Source organism: Cervus elaphus, chromosome 9 (assembly GCF_910594005.1).
Source record: "Cervus elaphus chromosome 9, mCerEla1.1, whole genome shotgun sequence".
NCBI classification, from domain to species: Eukaryota; Metazoa; Chordata; class Mammalia; order Artiodactyla; family Cervidae; genus Cervus; species Cervus elaphus.
Genome location: NC_057823.1, coordinates 89,599,892 through 89,618,010, shown reverse-complemented (window position 1 = coordinate 89,618,010; position 18,119 = coordinate 89,599,892). Strand labels below are relative to the sequence as shown.

Below are 18,119 nucleotides of genomic sequence, written 5' to 3'. Positions count from 1 at the left end.
GTCGAGGCGCAGACACCTGCTCATGTGCTATGGTTGGAGGGTCCCTGGTCCTCACCAGTCTTAACTGATGGGAGCTGGAAGTGGGAGCTGGTGACTCCAAGGCTCTGAAAAACAGCTCGGGGAAAATAACGTTAGTGCTGCTAGGAGGATGGTTTTCTGTGAAAACAATTCAAGTGAGCTTGGCCAGTGAAGGCCGGTTACAGCCCAGGCCTGTTGATTACCGTGTTTCAAGACTGCCTACGGCACTTTGGACTCAGAGAATCTGGGTAACCTTACCTGAAGAGTTCATTCTAAGTGAAAGTGGGAGATAAACGGGAGATGTTGGATGCCTGTTCCTGGTGGCGAAGCTCATTCGCTGGCCCGGCCTGTGAGTGGCAGATGCGAGTCCTGCAAGCAAGGAAGGCTAGAAGCTGGGAAGATGGAAGAAAAGAGGATCTGGTTTGGGCAGATACTGGAAGGAAACAGGCCCATGCCTGAGCTTCTCTGTCCTGCCGGTTTTGGTAAATTCCCTGGGTTGAAGAACGAGGTTTGCCCATCATTAGCAGATTGGGCCTTTGCCTTGCATGCTACTTAACCACTTATGGCCTTGCTTTTTTCCAGCCCACGAACTTTGCCCTGCTTCGTACAGCTGGAGTGGGAACCTGCAGACATTTTTCTTGGCCAGTTGGTGCAACGTGAAGCTTTGTTGGGAAAAAGGTGCTTTCCGGGTGAGTTTGACCATACCCTGACTTCCTGGCCGGTTTAGCCAGCAGCAGTGGTGCTTCCTGGAGGGTCTCTCCAGAACCCCTGGGGCACAGCTTCGCAGAGTCTTCCTGGCGTCTCAGAGCCCCCAGCAGGGCTGGCTTGTAGGAAACCACCTGTTGGCCCTCTGGCAGACTCCTCAGCTGTCCAGGGCTCATGGCCACACTCTTGTTAATAAGGTTTGACTTTCAGTCTGGGGGAGAGACCTCTTCCAAATTTCTTCCTTCTTTGGACACTGTCTTAGCTCTCGAAATTGCTGGCTGCTTCCTTAATCTGATGCACTCATGGTTTTTACCTTTACCTCTTCCTCCATTGTAGTTAATCCTCAGTTAAAAAGCTTAACATTCTTCGTTACATTTTCTCTCTTCTTTAGGATGGTTTCTGTTTCCCTTTAGGACCCTGATCAATTCATCAGCTTGCCCTCAAAAGCAGAGCCTGAGGCTTTTGTGAGAGTTATTTGTTTGGGAATGTTTATTGGGGCTTAGGCAGCCCCGAAGACACGGACAGAGAAGTGAAATAGGAAGAAAGGAGAACCGATGCAGTTATGAGTTATCCAGTTGGTCTTGCCAGCAGGCAATGAGTTTTCGATCTATAGGCCCTTCTAAGAAACCTGTGAAATCAATCTCAGAGCCAATGAGGGGAAGAATGGAGGAGACATTTACCCGTTGGCTTTCCTCTCCCATGCTTACAGTGAAAACTTACCAAGTTGCATCAGTGCCAATGTGGTTGAAGCCTGCCTAGAACCAGTTGGTGCTGAGGTTGTTGGAATAAGAGGTGAAGGCAATAGAAGGTATAAATTGGTGCATAAGATGTGTTTGGTGTAATTACTAAAATAAGAAATGGATAATTAAATGTTTTATAAAACTTTAGCTAAAAATTCAGGGTGAGAAAATTGTTAATGATTAAAAAATGTGAGCTGCAACTTGGTTCCTCCATTTAAAGTGTCTAGGTCTAATGGGGTGAGGGTGAGTTGGAGATGGGCCCTGTAAACAAACAAACAAACAAAAACCAAGTACTGAGCAGGGCAGTATGCAATGAGGTTGAATAATGGCATGTTCCTGTAGAAATTTACTAGGGGACATCGCATTTTACGGAGCAAAAGGCCCGCTAGTCCAAGAAATAGAGTTAGCTCTGCCAAAGCCCTGGTGGCTCAGTGGTAAAGAATCTAATGCCAGAGAGGAGGGTTTGATCCCTGGGTCAGGAAGATCCCCCGGAGGAGGAAATGGCAACCCACTCCAGTATTCTTGCCTGGGAAATCCCATGAACAGAGGAGCCTGGAGGGCTCTAGTCCATGGGGTTGCAGAGTCAGACACGACTTGGCGGCAAAAGAAAAAAAACAGCAACGAACTCCCAAAGCCCGGAGATCATAGCAAGGAAGAGGAGATGTTGTCAGAAATTCCAAAGATATCAGGAGATAGGTTAAGTAGCAGAGGCTGGAAACTGAGTGTCCCCTAATTTTGTTATTCCTTGGGCTGCGGATGTGATTAGAGAAAGCCGTGACTTTCAGAATTTAATTCTGAAATTAAACGGCGCAAGTTAATGGAGAGACAGTGATACCTGTTTTCTGCTGCCCTTGCCAATAGACATCTCCTGTGTCCACCCATCCACTCCCTACCTTCCACATCAGCTCAGTGAGAGAGAGGGGAGAAGTCAGTGTCTTCCTTACTGTTCCTTCAGGCCACTTCCTGACCTTCCTTCTTCCATCCTCATCATCTGAGGACCGTGCTATTATTTTTCCCTACAACTGGTCTTATTTCCATTTTCTAATCTGTGAGCCAAAATTACAAGGCTTGACAGTTATTTTGAAAATATTTATACTTTTGACTTAGAAATCTTCAAAAATATTTTTGAATTTTTATTTAGAGAAGTATTTTTATAAGATTTGGCACTTTTGAATTCTAGGAAGCTAGAAGTTTGTGTGAATCACAGCAAAAAGAAATAGTTCTGCTAAATGGTTAATTTTTTTCAACTAATGTAAAAGTTAAAGGTGGAAAGAAATTGGAAATTATGGGAGATGGCAATAAGAACTAATATTGTTTGAGAAGTCAATTTGTGTGTAAGTGCCTTAATTTGATCTTCTTTGACATACTACCAGACGGGCATCATCTTTGATTTGTAGCAGAAAAAATTGAACATAGAGAGTTGTAATTAACCTACTTTAAGTCATATAGATCATCCTTTCCTGGACTCTTATGTCCACAATCATGTCTTCCCCCTCTGAAATTCTGTTGCATGCTTTAGATGTAGGGTGCTTTTGGCTCTTCTGATATTCTAGACTTACGCTATCAGAGTGTTTTTAAGCTCAGCCTCATAGAATAAAGACAAGGGATATTTCTTTACTATCATTAGTGCCTAGTGATGCTAAAAGGATGATGAGCTCTGAGCGGTATAGGGAGAAGAGGATATATTTGGTGGATTAATACCAGTTCTGCCTCTTCCAGCTGGTGACTATAGGAAAGTTACTTAAACTTTGTGGTTTCAGGTTCTTTATCTTATAAAATGGTCACAATGCAACTCATCTGCCAGTCTTTTTAGGATGATTAAACTAGATGCTGCAGCTGAGCAGTTCCCAAAGTATGTTCTTTGGAATACCAACCTTAAAAGGTGCTCCTCTGCGAGAAAACTTCTTGCCTAAATAACTTCATAAGATGTGTGTGTGTGTGTGTGTGCATGCGTGTGTGTGCTCAATTGCTTGTGTGTCTCTTTGCAACCCCATGGGCTATAGCTGCCAGGCTCCTGTGCCCATGGGATTTCCCAGGCAAGAATACTGGAGTAGGTTGCCATTTCTTCCTCCAGGGGATCTTCCCAACCCAGGGATCAGATCCGCATCTCCTGCCTCGGCAGGTGAGTTATTCATATTTACCACTGCGCCACCTGGTGAAAGGTACAGAGTAAGCTTCGTAATGAATCACTGACTAAATTAGCACATTCAGGAATCTGGGAAGTTCAGCAAGAAAGAAGGCTATTTACCTTTTTAACCAAGTGTTTCTCATATATGTCTGACCAACCATGTTTTTTTTTTTTTTTTTTACTTAATGTATGTTGAATAGGTAGAAGATGCACTAGGAATAACACTTTGTGTGGGATTATGGAATTCAGATTTTAAGATTTGAACATTAGATTGAAAAGCTTGTATTAAGTGAAAAAAGCAAAGTAAAGAAGATGCTCCCATTTGTGTTTTGAAAAAGAATATATATTCCTATATTTTATTGAAGTTTTGGGAAAGATGCAATAAACTATGCAGTAATATGTAGTTTTCTCTGTGATTGTCTCTGTCGTGGAAGGGAGTCATGTATATAGACACATGTACATGTGTACATATATGTGTGTGTATATATTTTTACCCTGGTGCACTGTTTCAGTTGTTTAAGCATATATTATTTGGCTAAAAAATAGTTAAAATATAATTAAAAGTACAGACTAAGAAAGCAGTTTAGTTTTTGATTTTTAGTAGATTAAATTTTTTAGAAAGCTTTCATAGTATTAAATCATTTGTTAATCATTATCTTTGTACAAACGTGTCTATGATCAGCAGGTCAGTCTCTCACGTGAGTTTGCCAGTTTGGTAATGTAAGTGTGTAAAAGTTTTTTACCTTTTTTGTTATGCTTTACCAAAAATTCTCATCTCTCAGTTTGGGGTATTACTACACCCACATCTTTGACACTACAGAAACCAACACTAGAGATTCTTAGTAATACTGATCTGTAGAATTATGTTTACAGTTGATTCATTAATCCATAATATAATGCTATCTTTGAGAATCTCAAAATAATTTGTGAAAATTTTAGTTGTTGTATGAAATTTCATATCTCCTGGCTTAAGTTGAACCTACATTTAGGCTAATAGACTCATTCAGAAAGGTCACATGTGGCATCTTACAGTTTCAAATCCAAAAGGTACAAAGTGTTGTATATCCTATACATCAGTTTCTCACAAGGCAGAAGAGGTGGATTTGAATATGCAGTGATCGATAATATAAACAGGAAAGGAAGAAAAAGCTTCTGTTCCTATTCACAACATAAGGAAGGTAATTTGCAGTGTATTTCCAGTACATGAGGTACTTAAAGCACATTTGGCAACACTTAGCAGTAAGTGGCAAATCATTGTTATGTCTTTGTACCTACACACTCTCATCCATCCGGTATTGGGGCATTAGAACAGTTTTGCGGCTCTATCTGATCGGTAGTCTTGCCAGTCTGTTGATTTTTGAATTTTGGCTGAAATTGACTGGTCTGGTTTTTAAAAGTTATTCCTTAGGGATAAACGGAAGCTACTGGTTTCACTCCTAGTAGGGTAAATAAAATAGAAATGGCCTGTTTACCCATATCCATTCACTCTTCCCCTCCCCAAACCTCTGGTTCATTCTTCATTACTGATTTCCCATTGGGTCCCACCCTTCAGTCTTAGCTAGAAAATTCACCATTTCTTAGTGGAGTGGAATTTCCTGTTTGATATCTATCTAAAAATAAAGCTAAAGAAAAAAAGGAAGTTTAGAAGGGTCAAAAGCAATGCTCTAGGGTATATTTCTTGTTCTTTAGTAGTGACAGATTATCATCTAAACCAATGAAGGAGCAAACAGAGTAACAATTTCTTTGGATACTCTTTTAGTCTTTTTTTCCCAGTGCCCACAGTTTGAGAACTGGTAGGCAATGAAGGATGTTTTTTTGGGTTGACCGAAAAATTCATCAGGGTTTTTCCGTAAGATGTGACAGAAAAACTTGAACGAACATTTTGGCCAACCCAACACCAATCCTGAACCATTACTACTTAAGAACAGTGTGCTAAAAGCCTAAGTGAGTATTTCAGTGATCAGTTAGATAAAATTTGTAGTATTGGGAGCATTATGACCTTTTCTCCACAGCTGTGAGCATTTTTGAATGATTACACGTCCCTACCAACATTAGAATGAGTCTGGATTGATACTTAAACATTTTAGAAAATTGTAAATCAGAGATATGATAAACTTTATTAATTTGTTTACCATGTGTTAGGCACTAATTTGAAGTACTTTACATTTACTCATTTAACCATCTTGTCAAGCCAGTGAGGTAGGTACTATGAATAGTTATTTCCAACTTAGGAAAATGAGGTATAAAAAGGTCACACAGCTAGTGAGTGATAAGGATTGGATCCTAAGCAGACTAGTTCTAGAACTAGTGCTTTTAACTATTAACAATGCAACACAATCTCTTGATGAATATAGAGAATTTACTGTCAAAGGTCCATCTGATCAAAGCTATGGTTTTTCCAGTAGTCATGTATGGGTGTGAGAGTTGGACTATAAAGAAAGCTATAGTTGGACTATAAAGAGTGCTGAAGAATTGATGCTTTTGAACTGTGGTGTTGGAGAAGACTCTTGAGAGTCCCTTGAACTGCAAGGAGATCGAAGCAGTCAATTCTAAAGGGAAATCAGTCCAGAATATTCATTGGAAGGACTGATGCTGGAGCTGAAACTCCAATACTTTGGCCACCTGATGTGAAGAACGGAGTCATTGGAAAAGACCCTGATTCTGGGAAAGATTGAAGGTGGGAGGAGAAGGGGACAACAGAGGATGAGATGGTTGGATGGCATTAGCGACTCAATGGACATAAGTTTGAGTGAACTCCAGGAGTTGGCGATGGACAGGGAGGCCTGGCGTGTTTCAGTCCATGGGGCCGCAATGAGTCAGACATGACTGAGCAACTGAACTGATAGGTGTAACAATATGATATTATGTAATATTTGCATACTTCATTTGGTAGTTTTATGTATTGTATCACAATCTTGGGGAAGGTAAAATTTAGGAGAGTGGTAGTGAAAACTAACAGTAATTGAATATCTGCTAAGTGCCAGGCCATTTACATGCATGAACAAGTGAAAAGAACATTTGGATGCTTCATTTGACTTAGGGATCAAGTAACTTTTAATGTAAAGGGCTAAATAGTAAATGTTTTAGGTTTTGTGGACCATATATGTCTCTTGTTCCCTACCTATCCCCCCTCCTCCCTCCTCTTCCCCCCTCCTCCCTCCTCTTCCCCCCTCCTCCCTCCTCTTCCCCCCTCCTCCCTCCTCTTCCCCCCTCCTCCCTCCTCTTCCCCCTCCTCCCTCTCTCTTCCCCCCTCCTCCCTCTCTCTCCCCTCTCCTCCCTCCCTCCTCTACCTCCTCCCCCTCCTCTCTCTCTTCCCCCCTCCTCCCTCCCTCTTCCCCCTCCTCCCTCCCTCTTCCCCCTCCTCCCTCCCTCTTCCCCCTCCTCCCTCCCTCTTCCCCCCCCTCTTCCCCCTCCTCCCCCCTTTTCCCTTCTCCTCCCCCTCTCTTTTCCCTCCTCCTCCTCCTTCTCACTTCCTCTTTCTTCTTTTCTTCTTACGTCTTTTTAAAATGTAAAAATTATTCTTAGTTTGGAGCAGTACAAACGAGATTTGGGTTTTAGGTCACGGGTTTTCATCCAGCCTAAAACGTCAGTTGAACTTGCTGGCTTACATGTTGAAAAGGTAGGATACATTTCAGAAGGCAGTTCATCCGAGTTCTGGTTTCACTTGGCTGAAACTCACTGAGACCCTCTTTGTATTGGATTTGTCTTCATCATTGCAAGATGACTGTGCAGAACAACTCGGGTTTTTTGTTTCCTTGCTCGTATTTGAGGGATGGTATGATGTGAAGGACAGGGTGTCTGCTGATCAGCACAAAGCACCAATACTGATTGGTATTGATCACTCTGATTGGACAGTATTTGTTTTGTCCACACCCTAAACTGATTCCTAAAACTAAGAATTTATGGCACTAATTGGCTTAGGCATGAGTTGGAAGAATTCTCAAGGATTGTGCAGCCAGAGAAGTGGGGTTTTCTATGACTCCAACTCATGAGTCAGGAATGGGTCCTGAGATTTTACATTTTTAACAATTTGCCAGGTGATGTTGACAGTTTCTGGTCAACAGACCACAGTTTGAGTAACAAGATTTTTCTAAACCTAAACAGACTATTAAATGAGTGGCTGATAGAATAAATTTGGGGGAAATAATCACAATGTCTAAAATTTTATAGAATTATATTTTCTGTAACTGTTGAAAACAATGCATGGACAATGTGTGGGCTAGAATCAGGATATGAGGAACAGCTATTGCCTAGATTTTCCAGCATGAGAAGACATTTTTCATCTGGAGAAAACTTTGAAGCTCCCAGGCCAGTTCTGGAGGGAGGCATGGAAATGTAGAAATAGATGAGGGAGGGGGAGTGACGAAGAGAGAAAAAAATGGGAACCACCTTATGTGGTCACACTTTTACTTATAAATGCTTATGAAAACTGAAGTAAGTATACTGAGTTTCCTATGGATTGAAGCATCAGTAAAATTTTGGGAAGCCAGAGCCGAAAAGACAGAGAGCATCAATGTGTATAATCGCTTCGAGGATTATTTGAAGTCTTAAAGGTGCCACTTTAGAGGACTGGGGGATTCTTAAAATCCAGGGAAAGCCACCCAGTTTTAACATTCCAGTTCCATGAGGTATTTTATTAATCACTGCAGCACTTTGGAGGGTGGGATATTGATTTTAAAATGGGGATGATTTAAAAATCTGAGATATTAAAAAGAACCTACCTAAGGTGTCATAGTGGATTAGGAATTTGAGTCTCAAGTGGTCTAACTAGGAAACCCAAATCTCACTTGATTACACTAGTCCTTTTCCTCCCAAATTGAACAAAACCCCTCAAGAACCTTTTATAAAACGAAATAGGAAGTGGGTCCTGCTATGGCTTAAGAATGTCTATCTACAAGAATTGAAGGGTGACAACCTGTTTGCAGATACATTGAGACTGGTTGTGTCTTTTTTACTCAGGTTATAAATTTGCTTGAGATGGTTTTTGGGGAGTCAGATAAATCCTCTCTAACCTGCTTTTTCATGACATACTGTGTGGGATCTCAGTGAGTTACAGAGACAAAATTAAGCTTGTCTCTTGCTGTCTCTGAAACATCTCTAAGGAATCTTAGAGTGAAAACCACTATAATATATACTTTGTTACTCATAATTTTACAAGTGAAAAAAACTGAAATCCAGAGATTTTCAAATGAACTGTGCAGGGTAACACAGCAAGTTAGCAGCAGAATGACTCCAAAGATGATTAAATCCCACTGCTTAGTAGAGATTATTTATGTTCAAAGTACAAATAAAAATTAAGACAATTGCCTCAAGTGTTGAAGTATGTTGAGATTTGTGGAAAGTAAACTATTTTAGATTTAGAATTTGCATCAGATGAGGCATTAAAGGGATGTACTTTTAGATTTTTCCTTATATTAGTAGTTTTATTTTTGTTTTATACTGTTATAATTCTGAAGGTTTAGTTAATATTTTATTAAAACAATATTACTTTTAATATTTGATTCTGTACAAGTAACCATATTCTTAGTTATAAGTCCTACCACATACAGGGGCTTTTTGTTTTTTTTTTTTTTTTGCCAACAGAATGTGTATCTGAATTTAGATTAAGATCAATGACAGTTTAAAGGATATTCACTTTACATAAGAATGTTTTTTAAAGCATTGCTTAAATGACACTTGATTATATGTATTTTGATTTTGACTGTCGATTATATTGCTGTTAATTGCCAGTAGGGCCTTGTTCTAAAAGTATCTTTCAAAAAATATTGAACAAATTCATCTGAATTCAGTACTGACTCTGCCTTCTATTAGGCTTTTAGCCAAAATGTGACTCAATAGGGCGAATACAGTAGCTGGAGCCAATATAATGGCTTCACCCTTAGAAGTCCTTTGGAGTAAAATGGTAACCACAGGGCAAAGGGGCATGTCTTGACAACAGTGCCTTTCATTGGTGCAGACGGTCAAGTAAAGGACAACACACAATGTCACAGGCTAGATCTATAATTCTAATAGCTCAGCTATTTGGCAGGAAGCATAATGTACATAAAAACCCGTGATCCTAAAAAAAAATTCATGTTCCCCCAAATCTTGTTTCCCTAGATAGAAAAAAGGGACAAAAGACAGATTACAAGGAGAGGGAGACAGACAGACAGACAAAAAATAGAGAAGAGAGAAGGGAGGAGAGGAGGTCAGAGGCTATTATAGTTGGTTTGGGCTTCTGTAAGGAAGAAAGTGAAGTCGCACAGTTCTGAGCGACTCTTTGCGACCCTATAGACTGTAGCCCGCCGGGCTCCTCTGTCCTTGGGATTTTCCAGGCAAGAATACTGGAGTGGGTTGCCATTTCCTTCTCCAGGGGAATCTTCCCAACCCAGGAATTGAACCTGGGTCTCCAGCATTGCAGGCAGGCTCTTTACCCTCTGAGCCACCATTCAAAATTATCTATCTTAGTGATAGTTTAATTTGTATCCTTGAGTTCTGTTGTTCCTTACTTCTTCTCCACTCAGCAGCTATAGTAAACGAGAAGACTGCCTTGCCAGTGATAGAGCACAAGCCCTTTCTGTTTGAAGGTTTCAGGTCCCAACTATTCATTTGTATAACTGTGAGGAAGATAAAAGTAGTAAATCATCCAGGTATGTGACTCATAGGCAATTTAAGCATTATTTGTGTTTTTTTGATCTCTTGATTTATAGTTTCATCTTATTTTCTGTAGAATTAAATATGATGCATATGATATGAATCAAATATCAACTCACACAAAGTGAAATAAGGAAATTTCAGTTTAAGAAGTCTTTCCCCCTAGAACCCAGGTTGGATATCTTCACATTCCCTCAGTTCCTAGTACACATGGCCTTTCTCCTCTTTCTGTTCTGTGCTGAAGGGATTCAGAATATGCCACCTCAGAAGGTGCCTCATTGGTGTAAGGATCATTTTAAACTGAAGGCAGTTAAGAGCAGATACAGGAAGAATCATCTGTCCTCCCCATTTCTGTGTAAAAGCAGGGCATAAATTTCCTACGTGAAGGTATGCTGACTTCTCTCTCTAGTAACGAGAGCAGGAAAACAACCCTTACCCTTGGAGACAGAGCGTGGGCACTGAGATGAATCTGTACAAACAAGTCTTTCTGATGTAACTCTCATCTTCTCTTAGTTTTCTCTTGTATATTTATCAAATCATCCCAGTTTGCCACTTCTACAAGCACAAATTCCTTTTCCTTTTTTTTTTTTTAAATCACTTCTCCACAATTTATTGCCCTTTGTTAAGATGGTATATAAACCTCAAATTCTAACCACTCCTTTTGAGTTCACTTGTATGTATGCTCATTATATGTGTAAATAAACTGTTTTTTTTTCTCCTGTTAATCTGTCTTTTATTAGTTTGCTGGGCCTGACCAAACCTAAGAGGTTAGAAAAAAAGTTTTTTTCCCCCCTCTCTTAAAATGCCTTTCTGGAAGACTCAGGTTTCTATTACACAAGAAAGTTTGTTGTTTATTTGTACTGAATAATTTTGTGATTAGCCTGTGTGGTGTAAAACTCAAGTTATGATAAGTTAGTCACTAATCATATAGTTTTTAATTAAAAACTAAAATGAAAGCTTAGTGCTGTATTTGGTTAATTGGAAGACTATATATAGGGATTTTTTTCTGCTATGTTAAGGTTTTTTCATGCCACCCACCCCTCAAATCCCAACTAGTAACTTGCTATCTTGATTATTCTTTTCAGTAAGATAAATGAGAACATTTACTGAAAAAGCAGTAAGTCAGGGCAAAGAATGGTGGGTGGATTAGTAGTTTGGAGATCTGAGTTCTGTTTGCCTCTTTCGAATGGATCCAGGGAACTAGACAGTGTGTGGATCTGGAGATCAGGGACAGGGTTTATATCCAAGAACTAGGGTGGAGGCGATATGGGCTGAAGTTCCATGGGAGAAGCAGTCTACAACCGGGGCATGCCTTTAAGACAGTGAGATAGGTAGAGGATAGGGGAGTGGATTAAGAAGTCAGGAGTTCTGGAATTACGGAATAGTGGAAGGCAGGTTTGGACAATGATGGGGAGAAAAAGTAGGAAAGTAGGACTGGGGCCTAGTCTTATGTTCTGTGTGATTTTGGCCATATTTCCTCTTTTATAAACATTATTTCAATTCAGTTTCATCTCTGTCAAGACCAGGTTACCACACCTCTTGACAGTTTCATTCAGTGATCCAAGTTGGACTCTTCTTTCTTAATTCAAGTTGAGTCATTAAGATACACTGGAAAGTTACAGGAAACTCTGAGCAGGAAGAAATCTATCAGGCAAACGCCAGGTTTAATATGCTTAAAGGAAGATTCAAGTCATTTTTGATTGCTTAGAGAAGCATTTCCCAAAGTATATCCAGAGGAACACTTGTATACAATAAAAAGTAGTCACTGAGAATATATACAGTTCTTTAATTCAGGACTCCTCAGAATTATTATATTGAGTAATGTTATCTTCAGTATTGAAACAATTTATTTCTTGAGGTCATTTCCATCTTGAAGTTTAACAGAACTATTAGGATCATGCTAACCCAGTGTGGGATCAAGACAGGCTGAGAAGTTAATTTTCAAATGTTTGTTCCTCCTTTCCCCCAAAAATTATTTCCAGGAGAAAGTATCAAGGGGATAATTACAAATGTTCAGTGATAAATTACCATGGCTTCTGTTGAGGTAAGTCAGATGATTATGTGGGGGAGGGGTTATTCCATTCCGATCTGAAATCTGTAGAACTTTAAAGGCTATTGTAGCCAGAAACCTCTTGGGAGTTCTGACTCCTAGGGTTTCCAAGGTCCCATCTCCTGCAGTCATGGAGATACTGGAAATTAGCACCTTACCTCAGTTTCAGATTTCCTTTTCTATTCTACTTCAGAAAGGGTCTTTGATTTTCATCCTGATGGGTAAATGGGTTTCTAACCCAGTAAAATGCTGACAGTAAGCAGGAATGGAAAAGAAATCACTTTCTCTCCAAACTCACAGGGCTCCTTGACTGATAGATGGTCCTCTGCTTGGGCATTTCCTTCAGAAGGGCCAATCACTATGAATTCCAAATAAATTTTGTTCTATGAAGTAACACTGTTAACAAGAAACTCTTGAAGGGTTTGGTTTTTCTTCTTTGCCCCTGAGAACAACAGGGTAACACCTACTGACTGAATATAATTGGACAATTTCGAATTTAAAATTGATAAAATAAATTCCACTTTATGCCTCATTTAGTGGAGGTCTAAATACTGTTTATTGGTAAAAAGTTAATCTACAAATTATATATATGTGTTTGTTGACATGTCAAAGAAAACATAATCACACACTACTGTTAAAAATCATATTTATTAGTAGGGAAAAAAGGGAATCCTCCATTATCCCTTATTCCTTCAAAAAGTAAAGAATACTTAAAAAACCCTCTAGCAGCTTTTCTTTTATTACCAGCTGAAAAAAAGCTCAAGGAGAGGTGGATACTTTAAAAATACAAAGAATGTGAAAAGATGCTCATCTTTCTGAAACCTCTATTGTTCAGTAATGCCTAATGTTAGACATTAAAGGTTTACGTGTTCATCATCATATTTTATTGAAGTTGGTAATAATTTACTTATTATCTGCAATGGGTTTCTGAAAAATATTTCTCTTTCCATTAAGGATTTCATTTTCAGCATTTGCTTGTCAGTTAAATCCTCACATCATTAATGTAACTTCTCATCATAGGCAAAATTGAATATTCATGCCTAGCTCAAATCACTGTTATTTTGGCCTCTTTTTTTTTTTTTCCCTCCCGAAAGTGTAGATTGTTAACCCATCACTTTACAGCTAAGATTGCTAAATTTCCTGAGATTGCTTTGATTTGTTGATGTAACTTGAAGTTTACATTTAGTCATTTTTCCATGGGCAGTGATTTCTGCTTTTAACCTTGACTAGATCCAGGCCTGTTGTTTAGCCTTTTGCTCTTTGCCAGCAACTTGACTGACTCTTTGGTTGTGTTCCAGGTCCTGAAGCCATGCTACCTCAATCCTTCATACAGCACCTCGCCTGCTTGTGCACATGGCAAATGGATGATCATCCTCTCAAAGGTGTGACATTCAAGCAAGGAATTAATTTCCTTGTCTGAAAGACTCTTCAAAGTGTTTTTAGAGGGTCAGCTTTCGACGAGGTGATTTCTCAAGCTTCCTCCAATCCAGGATTCTATCTGTCTATTGATTTATCTCACTTTAGGTGAACCAACATTTATAAGGCTCAACTTCAAATATATTTTTTGCGGTCAAGGACCACAATTTCCTTAATCTGTGTTATGGCAGGATGGAACTTTTCCACCCTCTCCCACCCCATCGGTTCCTTGCACATGCCCTTCTGCTTTCTGAGGTCAGGTTCAGATTGAGCTGGGATAATAGTAAGAGGTCTTTAGTAACGTACCTCAGGTGAAAAGGAGAGGCAAAAACTTTTATTGCATAATAGCTCATAGGAATCATGATGTTCTGCCAACTGGTAACTCTTGGCATTTTAAAAGATGTCTGATTGTTTTGGGGCTGCTTGATTCTAAATCATAATCACTGATACAAGCTTACCTTCAGAAGGGAAAAAACTCAGCCTTAAGGGACTCAGCTGGTAAACAATCTGCCTGCAATGTGGCAGACCTGGGTTCAATCCCTGGGTTGTGAAGAACCCCTGAAGAAGGGAAAGGCTCCCCACTCCAGTATTTTGGCCTGGAGAATTCCATGGACTGTATAGTCATGGGGTCGCAAAGGGTTGGACACGACTGTGTGAATTTCACTTTGACTTTTCAAGGGACAAACAACCCAAATTTCCTTAAACTGGATGAAACATTGACCACTAGTCCAAAATTGAATAGAGGAGGATATGAAGGTAGGCTGAGAGGTAGGGGGGTGTTGGTGAGAAGCGATGGGTTTGAAGGAACTGTAGGACCTGTCATGGAGAAGAGAGGGGAGAGGTTCTGGGGAAATAAGAGGACCAGGAAGATGCAAGCCTGCTGTACCTATGGAAGAGGGGGTGTGGCTGGAATCAGCTAAACATGATGTAGAAGCTGTGTGGATTAGTATGTGACTTGAGACTGGATATGCTTAGGGATTTTATGTTTGTTCTTGGTTAGTTAACAACAAGATACTATTTTGATAATGGAGTGTATAGTTATAGTTCTCTATGTGGGCAAAAAAATAGGGGTTGTATTGTTAATATGCAATTTATTCATTTAGGAGGTGTCTATACTAAAACATATATAGTATCAGTGATAAATGCCAAGCTTCAGAATGGAAGTTTCTAGAAAGTAAACACCCTATAGGATATGCTGTTTATAAGACTCAGTTAATCCTTTTACATGACTCCCTGATGACACACACGTTGTTTCAGGGCATACTTAGCCATTTAAGGGTTGCCTTACTATCAGAGAATTATTTGGAGAAGTCACAGGGCAAGAGAAAACCTAATTAATAATAAGCATCAACAATAATTTGGGCTTGTTTTCACAGTTTGTGTAGTAGAGGAAAATGCCAACCCTGGATTATCAGTGTGAATTAATGGTGGTTTCTTCGGCTGCTGGTCAGAATCACTATAAACCATTTAGCATACAAATTAATATGGATATTATTTTTTATGTAGTAGCACTTGACTCATTCATTTCACTAATATGCAGATCCAGTAATTCTCAAATCAACCTCACCTTTCTATCTATATGCTCAGCAAAGTTTATTAATAGCAAAGAGCTGTCATAAAAATCTCATATTACAAAGAATTCATTACTTCTGCAAAAAAGTGCTAGAGTACATTTGTTGGTCTATTACTAAACAATCTAATAAAAAATCAAAATGCAAGTCCATTTATCAAGTAAAAAGAGCAATGCACTTTTTTTTTCTGAGATTTGAAATCATAGCAGTTCATCCTATCTGTATGCATACAAAGTACTTACATTGATTAATTTGCTTTGGACTTTTAATAGGCTTCTTCATTAATATGATATGAAAACTTTAGAAGAAGATTTAACTGAAAGAATTCTGTTACTAGGAACATTCAGTAAAAAGTAAGAGGAATGCTAAGTGTCTTAATGGCTGGAACAAACATAAAATTATTACTTATGTGTCCAACTTTTCTGTCCCCATCCTCCATAATAATCCAATACAATTTCTTACCACATTTACAGTTCATATAACAGAACAGGATGAAAGAGAGCCTATAAATGGCAAACTGTAATAAATTTTCCATACAAATGATGGGTTAACTATCTGGGGAGAAAAAAAGCAACAGGCCAGAATAACAGTGATTTGAGCTAGGCATGAATATTCAATTCTGCCTATGATGAGAAGTTACATTAGTGATGTGAGGATTTTACTGACAAGCAAATGCTGAAAATGAAATCCTAATGGAAAGAGAAACTTTTTTCAGAAACCCCATTGCAAATAATAAGTAAATTATCACCAATTTCAATAACACATTATGACATGCCAGCTAATTCATTATATGCTACTTGAGCTTTGGTTGAATAATAGTGTTCTCTATTATTGACTATAACTCAGTACAGTAATTCACAATTTGAGTGCCTACTATGTGTATCCTGTGTATGGACATCTTAGTTAAGATTGAGAAAAAATCCAGTTCCATTCTAAGAACCCTCCATTTTGCTTTAATCAGTTGAAGAAAGTGCTAAATAAATGCAGTAATACCGCATTCATTCAGCAAATATTTACAGAGCACCTGCTGAATATGCCCTTATTGTAACTGTGTAATAAGATGTTAAATGGGAAAATTTGACTCAGGTACTAAGATATAATAATACAAGCCATGGAGAGAGATACTGTGATGACTATTTTCTTTCATGCATAGTAATGATTTTTTGATGGTGTGGTTACTATAAGCAGATTAAAAATTGCCATCAGTTCAGTTCAGTTGCTCAGTCATGTCTGACTCTTTGCGACCCCATAAATCGCAGCACGCCAGGCCTTGCTGTCCATCACCAGCTCTCGGAGTTTACTCAAACTCATGCCCATCGAGTCGGTGATGCCATCCAGCCATCTCATCCTCTGTTGTCCCCTTCTCCTCCTGCCTCCAATTCTTCCCAGCATCAGGGTCTTTTCCAATGAGTCAACTCTTTGCATGAGGTGGCCAAAGTACTGGAGTTTCAGCTTCAGCATCAGTCCTTCCAATGAACAGCCAGGACTGATTTCCTTTAGGATGGACTGGTTGGATCTCCTTGCAGTCCAAGGGGCTCTCAAGAGTCTTCTCCAACACCACAGTTCAAAAGCATCAATTTTTTGGCACTCAGCTTTCTTCACAGTCCAACTCTCGTATCCATACATGACCACTGGAAAAACCATAGCCTTGACCAGATGGACCTTTATTGGCAAAGTAATGTCTCTGCCTTTTAATATGCTATCTAGGTTGGTCATAACTTTCCTTCCAAGAAGTAAGCATCTTTTAATCTCATGGCTGCAATCACCATCTGCAGTGATTTGGAGCCCCCCAAAAATAAAGTCTGACACTGTTCCCACTGTCTCTCCATCTATTTCCCATGAGGTGATGGGACCAGATGCCATGATCTTAGTTTTCTGAATGTTAAACTTTAAGCCAACTTTTTCACTCTCCTCTTTCACTTTCGTCAAGAAGCTTTTTAGTTCCTCTAAACTTTCTGCCATAAGGGTGGTGTCATCTGCATATCTGAGGTTAGTGATATTTCTCCTGGCAATCTTGATTTCAGCTTGTGCTTCTTCCAGCCCAATGGTTCTCATGATGTACTCTGCATATAAGTTAAATGAGCAGGGTTCCTATTTGGAACCAGTCTGTTGTTCCATGTCCAGTTCTAACTGTTGCTTCTTGACCTGCATACAGGTTTCTCAAGAGGCAGGTCAGGTGATCTGGTATTCCCATCTCTTGAAGAATTTTCCACAGTTTATTGTGATCCACAGAGTCAAAGGCTTTGACGTAGTCAATAAAGCAGAAGTAGATGTTTTTCTGGAACTCTCTTGCTTTTTTGATAATCCAGTGGATATTGGCAATTTGATCTCTGGTTCCTCTGCCTTTTCTAAAACCAGCTTGAACATCTGGAAGTTCTTGGTTCACGCATTGCTGAATCCTGGCTTGGAGAATTTTAAGCATTACTTTACTAGCGTGTGAGATGAGTGCAATTGTGTGGTAGTTTGAGCATTCTTTGGGATTGCCTTTCTTATGGATTGGAATGAAAACTGACCTTTTCCAGTCCTGTGGCCACTGCTGAGTTTTCCAAATTTGCTGGCATATTGAGTGCAGCACTTTCACAGCATCATCTTTCAGGATTTGAAATAGCTCCACTGGAATTCCATCACCTCCACTAGTTTTGTTCGTAGTGATGCTTTCTAAGGCCCACTTGACTTCACATTCCAAGATGTCTGGCCCTAGGTGAGTGATCCCACCATGGTGATTATCTGGGTCATGAAGATCTTTTTTGTACAGTTCTTCTGTGTATTCTTGCCACCTCTTCTTAATATCTTCTGCTTCTGTTAGGTCCATACCATTTCTGTCCTTTATCGAGCCTATCCTTGCATGAAATGTTCCC

The 18,119-nt window shown here is 39.4% G+C and overlaps 1 long non-coding RNA gene across 1 annotated transcript in view; it reads left to right on the top strand.

The window, feature by feature from the left end:
* Positions 1 to 375: 375 nt before the first annotated feature.
* Positions 376 to 18,119, top strand: part of LOC122700595 — a 336,313-nt gene continuing 318,569 nt past the window's right edge. Inside the window, exons 1-2 of the long non-coding RNA XR_006342819.1 lie at positions 376 to 500; positions 601 to 707. This is a non-coding gene — a long non-coding RNA (uncharacterized LOC122700595). The remainder of the gene's footprint in view (positions 501 to 600; positions 708 to 18,119) is intronic.